The sequence below is a fragment of the Rattus rattus genome, chromosome 13 (genome assembly GCF_011064425.1).
Source record: "Rattus rattus isolate New Zealand chromosome 13, Rrattus_CSIRO_v1, whole genome shotgun sequence".
In the NCBI taxonomy this organism is placed as follows: Eukaryota; Metazoa; Chordata; class Mammalia; order Rodentia; family Muridae; genus Rattus; species Rattus rattus.
In genome coordinates this window covers 60966915-60977267 of record NC_046166.1, presented here as the reverse complement: position 1 = coordinate 60977267, position 10353 = coordinate 60966915, and the positions used below count along the sequence as shown (strand labels likewise).

General features: G+C 50.5%; 1 protein-coding gene across 8 annotated transcripts in view; it reads left to right on the top strand.

The window, feature by feature from the left end:
- The first annotated feature begins 4125 nt into the window (after positions 1-4125).
- Positions 4126-10353, top strand: part of Fgfr1 (fibroblast growth factor receptor 1) — a 54577-nt gene continuing 48349 nt past the window's right edge. For 4 of the 8 annotated variants that reach the window (XM_032918785.1, XM_032918788.1, XM_032918786.1 and 1 more), the window contains exon 1: positions 4126-4757. The gene's annotated coding sequence lies outside the window, so the exon portion shown is untranslated. Of the gene's footprint in view, positions 4758-5046; positions 5064-10353 lie in introns of those variants that run through there. The other 4 variants (XM_032918791.1, XM_032918790.1, XM_032918789.1 and 1 more) reach the window with 2 other exon arrangements.

Below are 10353 nucleotides of genomic sequence, written 5' to 3'. Positions count from 1 at the left end.
ACAAAGAAGGCAGCCGGGGCTTTGGGGAGAGCTCCGTTTCCCTTACTTGTATTCAGCACCGCTCCCCTCCTCCCACCGAGCCCAGAGGCCGCAGGCCCCCTGGTTATCTCTGGTCCTGGAGCGCAAGGGCCTTTGTCTCCCCCTCTGCCGACCTACCGGCAAGGCGAGGGGCCTACAAACCCTTCCTGAACTTCCCAGCTCTTTGTTATCTCAGAGGGAAGATTACATTTCCCCGTCAAGAGACAACTGCCAGGCGCCCTCGCCCTCCGAGCAGGCCCTGGGCCCCGCCGCGGTCGCCCCACCCTGTGGCCTGCGTTGTCCCCGAGTTGCCCCGGGAGCGCCGGCTCAAGTAGGGCTGCGGCTCTGCAAGAGCCGGGCTTGAGTGCCGCGGCCCGGAGCAACGCTGCGAGGCGGCGGGGAAAGCAGGTTTCCTGCCTGGATCTGGGAAGCACTGTCTCCTCTGGGGCTGTCACCTTCTCCAGTCCAGCCTCTCTAGCTGTTTCCGGGAGAGCAGGTGGACAGCTAGCAACTTGGCTACTCTTAGTCCCACTCCCCTAACGCTGTAGAGGAATCTTTTAACAGTGTCAAACTCTGCGCCTCGATACCGAATAGGCACGTGGGTCTCTCTTTTTCTGGTTACAGCAAGGGCGCATTCTTCAACTTGTATCTTCTACGTGCTCTTCAGAAGGAAAGAAAATTTTTAAAAGATTAGTTTATAAAAATATTATAATATTTATTTAATAAATTAAAAAATAAATTTAATTATGAGCAAACACATTGAGAAAGACACAGACAGACAGACACAAAGAGAGAGAGAGAGAGAGAGAGAGAGAGAGAGAGAGAGAGAGAGAGAGAGAGAGAGAGACTGAATTTCCTCCAGGCCTGCATATCACAGAGCCCAGTGCTGTGTTAAAATTCTCTTGTTTTGTTATTTTGTTATTTTGTCTTTTTTTTTTTCCCCCGGAGCTGAGGATGGAACCCAGGGCCTTGCGCTTGCTAGGCAAGCGCTCTACCACTGAGCTAAATCCCCAACCCCAAAATTCTCTTGTTTTAAGAAGGGCCTGAAAGTACAGGCCTGAATCTCTGCTTTGGGAAAGGCTGATGTTGAAGTTGGGTGCTGGCCTGACTACCTAGTGAGATCTGGCTTCTAAATGAATGAAGATTTTTGTCAGAACTGCCGAGATGAAGTGCAATGTTCCGACCAATGTTCCGACCGTCCTTAGGAACAATGTGACAAATGTAGTTGGTCTTCGGCTATCCTGCATTTTCCAGGACTCCCCTTCCCCACCATCACCCCAAGTTACAAGGTTTCTTCTTTGGTAACGTAAGGGCTATGGTTTGTCAGAGGATGATACTCCTGACTTGAATAGTATATAAACATAAAGAGTGTTTTATTCTGTAGAAGTCTAGTGTGCTGGGGGTCTCCCATTAGCAAGATAGACAGCCAAGAGAGCTCGCAGGCCTGATTTAAAGTACAGTAGGGGATTCCTGGGGTAGGTGACTTTTATCTTGTTTTATCTCTAGGGACATTCCATCACCAGGGCTTGGAGGCTGAAGAGTGTTGTTGGGGAGGTCTGGAAACTGTTGTTGAGGAAGTAGCTGAGAAGTCAAGAAACTGTCGTTGACCGATTGTCCTTGTCCTTGAACAGCTCCCGAGGCCTCGACTTGCCTGGACTTAACCCATTCTTAAAAACCGAGGTTGAGGCCTTGGCTCCTTGAACGGTCAAGTTAAAGCTTGTCGTAGAGTCAGCCTGGCCTTCTGAAAAACCCAGGTTTCTCATGTGGAGCCATTCCCCACACCACAGGTCTACGGATGTCTAGAAAACTCTTGAGACAAATGAGATGCATTCATCCCTGTCCTAGAACAGTTCCAAAGCTTGCTGTAGAGAACCCCACAAAATAAAAATGGCAACTAGTAAAACTATGCTAAGTACCAAATCAGCAGGAGGCAGCCACACCTCCAGGTGGCCGGGCAGGGGCAGAGAAGGCTGTTTGGTAGCTTCTGTGAGAGAATAATTGGGGCCTCACTAAGAGTCACGGGGCTGAACAGGGCAAGGATATGGTTATGTGGGTGATAATCCTTAAATACTGGCTGGCATTCATTCGTTCCACAATCATTTTTGGGTTTTTTTATTTAGTTTTTGTTATTGTTGTTGTTCAGAAATACTTACTGAATATTTACTTCTTAGGCTCCCAATAAATGTATTCTTTCCGTACTCCTCCAAATTTGAACCCAGATCATCTTGCATATGCTAAGCACAGGATGTACCACTCGGCTTAACGTCTAGCTCTGTTGGGCGTGGTAGTGGCTTGCAAACTGTTGTCTCGCGGTAGGCAAGAGGCAAAGGTTGGAGGAATGCCTGAAGTTTGAGGCTACCTAATGAGTTATAGGCTACCCTGGGCTACAGCCTAAGACTATCTCTGAAAACAAGGACAAAACAAACAAAAACAAAAATCAACCCAATAAATCAATAATCAATCAATAAGCTCCCCAATAGCCCTTCTTCTCTCCTACCCTTCCCTGGAGATAAACAAATGTGGTAATATCCTGTAGACTCCCTGGTGGTCACATAGAAAATTGTCTCAGAAACTCTTAGTCTCCAACGTGGAGAGGAAGAGTCAGACAGTTTGCTATTCAAGTTGTCACGGCTTGCTCTGTTGACGACGGTTCATGAGAGGACAGAACAGTCCCCTTCACGGTGGCTTTCGTGCGTGTGACCCTTTTGGTACACTTACCATTCAGTCTGCTTCTCATGAGGCGGACCCATAGAAAGACTTGATTTTAGCAGATGCATGGCATGTCCAAAGTCTTTGGGTGGTAGAATTCATACCTAGTATGTCATATTCCACCCTTCCAGTGGTCCCCAACTAGACATCACATGGCAGAGTGTCCCCCCATCCCCATTGCCATGTATCAAATCTGAGGCATGGACCACCTAGTCAGGTTTGGAGTGTGCTGGAATCAAAGCTCCGTCTTCTAGCTAAGCTGCAACCCCAGCCCATTTGTTGAATTTGTTCGAGACAGGGTCTGTAAGCACAGGTTGTCTTCTCAGTTCTTATGCGGCCAACGGTGGTGATTTTAAGCCTCTGATCCTCCACCTTCCTAGAGCTAGCTTTGCAGGTGTGCATCATCACTTTTGACCTATTCGGTGCTAGAAACTGAGCTCCTGAAACTAAGGAAAAGACCCTACTAACTGTCTCATAATTGTTAGTGTGTTTCACAGAAATATCGGGATTCCTTGTGTCCAAGTAGGACCGGAATATTTGTATATTTCAACATTCTCGACGTGATTCATGTCCACTGGACCGGTTGGATTAAAGAACCACAGATTAACTGCTCTGTGAATGGATCTGGTGGGAAGGGCATTTCAGCGATCTTTCCTTGAGGTTCAGAGTATAACATGGGGGCTCTGGGTTGACTCTGATTAATTCCTAAGGCGAAAAAAACAAAACAAGCAAGCAAGTAAACAAACAACCCCTCACCCGAAAAACAAAAAACCAAACCAAACCAAACCCCTCCTCTCCTCGCTTGCTTCCTGAAAGATAATGATTTCTGAGGCTACAACGAGCTGCACTGTAGAATTCACAGGGTCCATTCCAGAGTGAACCACAAAACCTAAATTATGTGGCTGGGGAAAGTTGAGATCCAAGGAAAAGGTCTGAGGGGGAAAGTTGACCGATCCATCAATAAAAACAGTTTGTATTTATTGTGAACTATATGAGGGTCCGATTTTTTCCTCCACTTTACTGTATTTTTCCTGTATTATTATCTCCCTTTTACATTACGGGAAAACAGATTCAGAGCACGAAAATCATACCCCAAGGCACACAGATAACCAAAGACCAAGTTGCCAAGTACAGCCTCAAAACTATAGCCAGGCCCCCGCCCCTCCCCGCCCTCCGCTTCGGTCCCCAAATTGCTGATCTACCCACAGCCTGAAATTCGGGCGCCCTCCAGGCGAAACTCAAGTCAGACCTGACTGTAGAACAGTTCTGTTCGCTCCGGGCTTCTCCCGGGCTGCGACTTGAGAACTACAAGGCCCAGCAGGCAACTGCAGGGGGAGGAGGAGGAGGTGGGACTAGCGCCGGGTGGGAGTGAGAGAGCGAGCCCTCGCGCCTCGCCGGCGCACAGCGCTCGGAGCGCTCCTGCGGGAACCTTTGCGGGGCTCTCGGCAGCCGGTGGCGCCGAACGCGAGCCGGAACGCCGGTGCAGCCGCTGCGTGCGGAGGATCCGGGCTGCGCAGGGAACGGGGCCGCAACGTCCGGACTGGACGGAGACTGTGCTTAGCGCATTGCGGCGACCTCGCCTTTCCCGGCCGCGAGCGCGCGCCGCAGCTGGAAAAGCAGCGGAGACCGAGGACTTTTCTCAGGTCCCAGGGGCGCACCACAGCCGTGCTGCAGTCAATGCCCGCCGTAGCCCCCGGAGGGGCGATGGAACTCGGGCTACCAGAAGCCTGAGACGCCGCCGCCGCCGCGTACTGGAGAGCGGGGGGCGCACGATCTGGGGACCCCCGGCGGCGGACCCGAGCCCTCCCCCCCGCCCCGCCTCCGGGGCACCAGCTTCGGCTCCATTGTTCCCGCCCGGGCTGGAGGCTCCCGGCTCCGAGTGCCGCCGGGAGTCGTGCCTGGGCCGCGGAGCTCTCGAGACCCCACCAGGACCTGAACGGATCCCAGGGACGAGCTGCCGGAGCGCAAGACACAGACACCCGCCGCGCCACGGCGAGCTCTCCAGAGGCGGGACCGCAGCGCCAAGTGAGGTAAGAGTCGCCGGCGCCCGCAGAGCCGGCTGGCTGGGCGTCCCGAGCGGCCCCCGCGCTTCGCCAGTCGCAGCCCGCGCCTCCCTCTTCCGACCCCCCTCCCCCTGCTCCGCTCCCTCCCCGGCGCCCCTGTCCCTCCTCCCTCGGCCAGTGTCGCCGCCCGCGCCCCCTCCCCGCGCGCGGGGCCGCTGCTGCTGCCCGCTGCCCAACTTTTTCCGCCAACTCGCGCTCCGGAGCTAGTGAGGCAGCTGCGGCGCTCGAGTCCAGACCCCGACCCTCCCGGCCCAGGAGAAGGCGGCGGAAGCCGTGTGTTCCCTACTGGGGAGGAGGGCGGGAGTGGGCTGGGAGGTGGAGAGAGAGTGTGTGTGTGTGTGTGTGTGTGTGTGTGTGTGTGTGTGTGTGTGTGTGTGTGTGTGTGTGTGTGTGTGTGTGTGTGTGTGTGTGTGTGTGTGTGTGTACACGCATCATCTTTTGGTCTTCTTGAGGATTCATCCTGATTCAGCCGGTGGCTTTGGGCTCAACACCCCACATCTGGGATCTTTTCAAGTGTTTTTCCACCTCCGGGCAAGTCTGGGGTCCAGGTTGGGGGGTTGAGGAGGAAAGGAAGTGGCGGGGAAGGCTAGCTTGTCTTGGAATAGGTTTGAAGGAGGTGTCGTCACCAAATGGCTGAATCGGTTTTAGCGGAGGAGAGTGAGCAAAGATTCCCCCTTTTGAGGGGTGGTGGTGGTGATGTTCTATTTTGTCTTAGACCTAGGGGACTCTTGAAGGTGTCTGGAGGGAGGGGGGCCCTCAGGGTCTGATCGTTCTGGGAAGTGGAGGAAGAGAGGAGAGCTTGTCCGGTGTGGACCCCTCCTCTGCCCGCTTGTTGCTTCTCTGGCCCAGACCCCCTCTCCGCGCTTCCTGCGCCTCCTCCTGTGGTGTCTTCGGCGCGGTAAGACAACCTACTACTCATATTTTTGGAGGAATGTGCTCACTTTTCTTTAAAATATATAGATGGGGTTTGTAATAGACATTTACCCCCAGTGAGGCAGCTGGACACCTTGGGAGTACAGGAGGGAGTTCTCCTTTTCTGGGCCTAGAAGCTATTAACTCATTTGCAAAGCATTTCGACGGCGTTTTTTTTCCCCCCTACCCCATCCCCCATTTCCCAGATGTAGCTGCCGCATCTGGTTCCGTTTCACCCTACACGGGTACACCGCAGCCACATTATTAAACATCCCTCTTCCTCCCCTCCCCCTCCTAAATTAAAACTGAGATTCTTGGACTAGTCTTTACCACCGCCGCCACTACCCCTTAAAATTTCTTGAGACATGGAGAGGAAGCTTTGGGATTGGAGGAGAAAAGAAAGTTATAGATCCGCAAGTGGTTTTGGATTCTTCCACTCTCTTGCTGGTGGCCGACGATGGGGGAGGGGGCGGTGTTTAAGAATCTTTGGACCCTCTTGAGAGCCGCTTGCTTACTAGAGGTAGCCTTTGTCGGTGGGCTGAGCCAAAATTGGCCCCGACGTGTATTAGAACCAAGTATCGCCTCTCCCTTTAATTATAGTTGGAGCGCCTGTCTCACGGGCCCACCTATCGCCACGCGTCCCAGTCCCTCTCCGGGTTCCGTCCTCCATTTGGGGAGCAGGGCGCAGCCCCTGGTACTGTAGCTGCCAGAGACACCTTGTGTTTTCAGTGAATTTCCTGGGTTGCAGTCCTCAGAAGCTTAAACTGGAGTGTTTTTGCCGTTTAAACAATGACTACAGGGCCAGGGATGGAATGTCCACTCCTTTGGAAGGGGGTGGGGGTGGGGGCAACAAAGCATCCAAAGGGTCCAAAGTTAGCGGCTGGGTGGGTAGAGTGGGCTGGTGCCTCTCACCCTCTCCAGTCTTTTAAATTGAAAACACTTCTCTGGTTTCCTTCTTGGGGCGGTAGTTTTGGAGGCTGTAATGAAATCGCACTTTCTCTAGACATGGTAATTAAGGTGACTGTTTCCTTCCCAGATGTGCTCTGGTCTTCTCACCTCCGGACCATTGCTTTTTTTGGAATAGTATCTAAATTGTAGAGCCATTGCCCTGAGATGGTTGAACAGAAAGTGGCCTTCTTCCTCCCTTGGCCAGGCTCCGGGTTTCCTCTCTGGGGCTTGTTTTAAAGCTAAGTAGCTGGCCCCTGGGACCAGCCACCGTCTAGCCAATTACCCCCACGCTGGGGTGGTGCCTCTTCCTTTCAGTGACCTAAGGCCAACAAGCTCAACTAATACCCGCCAACTGTGCTGATGGCTTGCCTCCCTCCCTCATGGCTTGTTTACATATTTCCCCAGTTGGGACACACTCTGGGGACCCAGCTGACCCCAGAGTGCTGGGTGTTTGGGGACCCCAGTCGCCGTCTGGGGCTTGGTTCCAGCCGGGACAGTTACACACTTCATCAGTGACAAACTACTTGAAATATGTTGCTTTTACTCTTAGTCATAGCTGAATGTCAGCTTTTCAACGAGGGGCAGTGGATTGAGAGCCATGGGTATTTCCAATATGAGGTATTTTCACAAGGGGGAGGTTGGATGAACATGGCCATTGCTTCTTTTGGTTCCATGGTGTACAGCCTTTAAGAAGGTGGTTTTCCTTGGCCCTCAGGCCATGAAGCAATGGCGGTAGGTTAAATCGGTATCCTTTGAATTAGCAAGTGAAGCAAAGGGACAGAAGGCACGGAGGAACTTCACCACTTATCGCCCGCTTCTCACGGGAGAGGATTAGAATGAACGCAAGCACCCTAAACCAGAGCTAGCTTTCTTCAGAGTGGACTCCAGATGAGAGAGTCGAATGGAGCATTGGGGAGGCAGACACCAGCCTTGGAGACCAAGACAGTCTGTGGTGTTAGATCCTCCTCTCTTCGCGTATTTGTGACACTGACCCCAAGACTCTTGAAAGCCTTGTTCATGTGAACTTGTGACTTAGCACCTAGTGTCTCTGAATGCCTTTTTTTTTTAATTCCACGTTCATTTCGTTATTTATGTGGGTGCCACAGTGCTCCAGTGGAGATCAGAGACTAGGTTACAGGGAGTGGTTCTCTGGCTGGAGAGATGGCTCAGCAGTTAAGAGCACTGGCCGTTCCTCCAGAGGACCCCGGTTCGATTCCCAGCATGCACCATCAGGCAGCTCACAGGAAACGTACAGTCTCTGAAGACACCTGCACTGGCATGCACGTTTGTGTGTAATATAAAATAAAAGAAAAAAGAAAAGAATTTGGTTCTCTCTCACTATTTCGGTTTGGTCTAAGAGATCTAAAACAAGTTTATCAGCAACGGCTCCTTTCTTGCCTCCAGTTTTTGTAATTTCTTTGATCCAAATGGCTGTTGAAGAGTGTCCTAGGAAATCTGGTAGCACCTGTCTTCCTTGGTGACAGCCAGCACTCTGTAGAAGTACGGAGATCCATAGTTCAAGGTCATCCTGCTTGCTGAGCTGGAAGCTGCAGTGGGTCATGGGAGGACCCTGTTTCCTCCTTGGAAAATCTGGTCCTGAGCTGCAGGAGGAAGAGGCGTTGGAGTTGTCTCTGACCCCTTGTTCTAAAAATGCCACCCGTCACTTGAGAGGAGTTTAATTTCCTCTTGGGAAATTTGTCTCGCATTTCTTCTTTTCTCCGGGGCTCTGGAAAGGGTCTGAATGCACGTGGGAGTCCAGATGTGGAACTTTAGAAAAGGTGCTGGTGTTTCCAGAGGGATTAAATTCAACACCCCCCCCCCAAGTTTGCATTGGCTTTAAATAGGAATTCTTTTCTTACTACCATCCTTCCAGGAAGAACACCCCCCTCCCCACTTCCCCAGGCCCCCAAGCCTGGAAATTTAAATAGTGTTCACCTGGGTAAGGAATTCCAAGAATATGCTAACACTGGAGTAGCTCCGGTGTCCTGTGTCAGCAGCTAAGCTATTGTTTCTCTTGCTGTGTTGTTACTGGTTTTGTTTTGTTTTTGTTGTTGTTTTTTTGTTTGTTTGTTTTTTGGATTTATTTATTTTATGTATGTGACTGTTTTGTCTACTTTATGTATATGACTGTTTTGTCTATATGTATGTATGTGTACCACCTGCATTTCTGGTCCCTGATGCATTTAGAAGAGGGCGTTAGGTCCCCAGAAACTAGAGTTACAAGTAGTTGTAAGCCACCTGCTGTTGCTGGGAACTAGACCCAGATCATCTTTAAAAGCAGTTACTTCTAATGGCTGAACCATCTCTCCAGTCCCTGTTTGTTTTTTGAGTTTGGTGTTCATAGCCCTCAAGGCCAGCCACTTGAGATCCTCCTGCCCCAGCTTCCTGAGTGTGAGGTAGTAGACACGTTCCATGCCCCCAGACAACAGTTAATGATTTTTCTATCTTAAAGACATTTAGATGCTTTTCATATATGCGAACACACATTTGTTTTGTTTCAGTAGTGTTGGGGGCTCGAACCCAGGGTATTGTACTTGCTAGGCAAATAGTTTTACTACTGAGCTAAACCCCAAGCCTTGTTGCCAATCATTCGGTTACTTTTTTTCAATCTGGATACTTTGTAACAGAGATGCAAAGGAAGCTAGGCCACTCGCTGCCTTTTAGAGAAACCCAAAGTCCGCAATCTTGGGTGTGCCTTTCTTTCTGAGAGCCTATTTCCTTCTTTCAATCCACATGCTTAAAATATTATTAATAAACCGAACTTCTTCATAAGACACGCAAGCATTGCATTTCTTTTTCTTTTATTTCTATCTATATGTATATGTTCGTGTCCGTATGTGAGTAGGAACTTGTGCCACCGAAGTTAGAACTGAAGTCACTAGACTCGAATGACAGTCTTCAGCTACAGCAGCCGGCCGAGGTGATCTCCAGGCCCACCGTTAGCATTTCTTTTGTTTGAGTTACAATTTTGTAAGCAAAACTACCCCTAGTGTTTAAAAGTGTTTATTAAAGTGCGGTGAGGGGAAGGTTCCCTCTGCTGTTTAGTAAGTCTTATTTTTATCTAAAGGGAGTCATCCTTCTGTATCATAGTCCTCAAATCTGGGACCTCAATATGTTCAGAACAGTACCCTGTTGGCGTCAGGGCTTGCTAGCATGGGGAATTGGCTGCGGCTTTTTTTTTTTTTTCCCTGAAAGTCTATTCTTTTTTCTTGAAGTGCACATACAGGTTGAGAACCTGGACTCTAGCAGCACATGTCATGTTGGCAGTCCAAGAATTTCAGACTCCAAGATGTTTGGGATGTCACGCTTGGATCTCACTGGCAAAGCCTATCCAAATGTTCTGAGATCCAAACAACGGCTAAGCTGAAACACGGAAGGGTCCAGACATTTCATAAAGAGGGTTCTGGGCCTGGGTTTGTTTCTTCTCAGGCTTGCTTGCCTTTTAGTCTACTTTAACATAGATGCCCCATCTCCTGTGTATGCCCCCACCTCCTATGCTGAGGCCTGGGGGTACGATGAAAGGCAGGTAGGCACCAATCCTGCTTCACCGAAGCCCCACGGGTTTCTGTTGCTTCTGTTGCTAGGATGAAACACCAAAAGCAACTTGAGGAGGAAAGGGTTTATTTCCTCTTAACCCTTCCAGGTTACTGTCTCTTGCTGAGGGAAAGCAGGGCAGGAATCCAAGCAGAGCAGGAATCTGGAA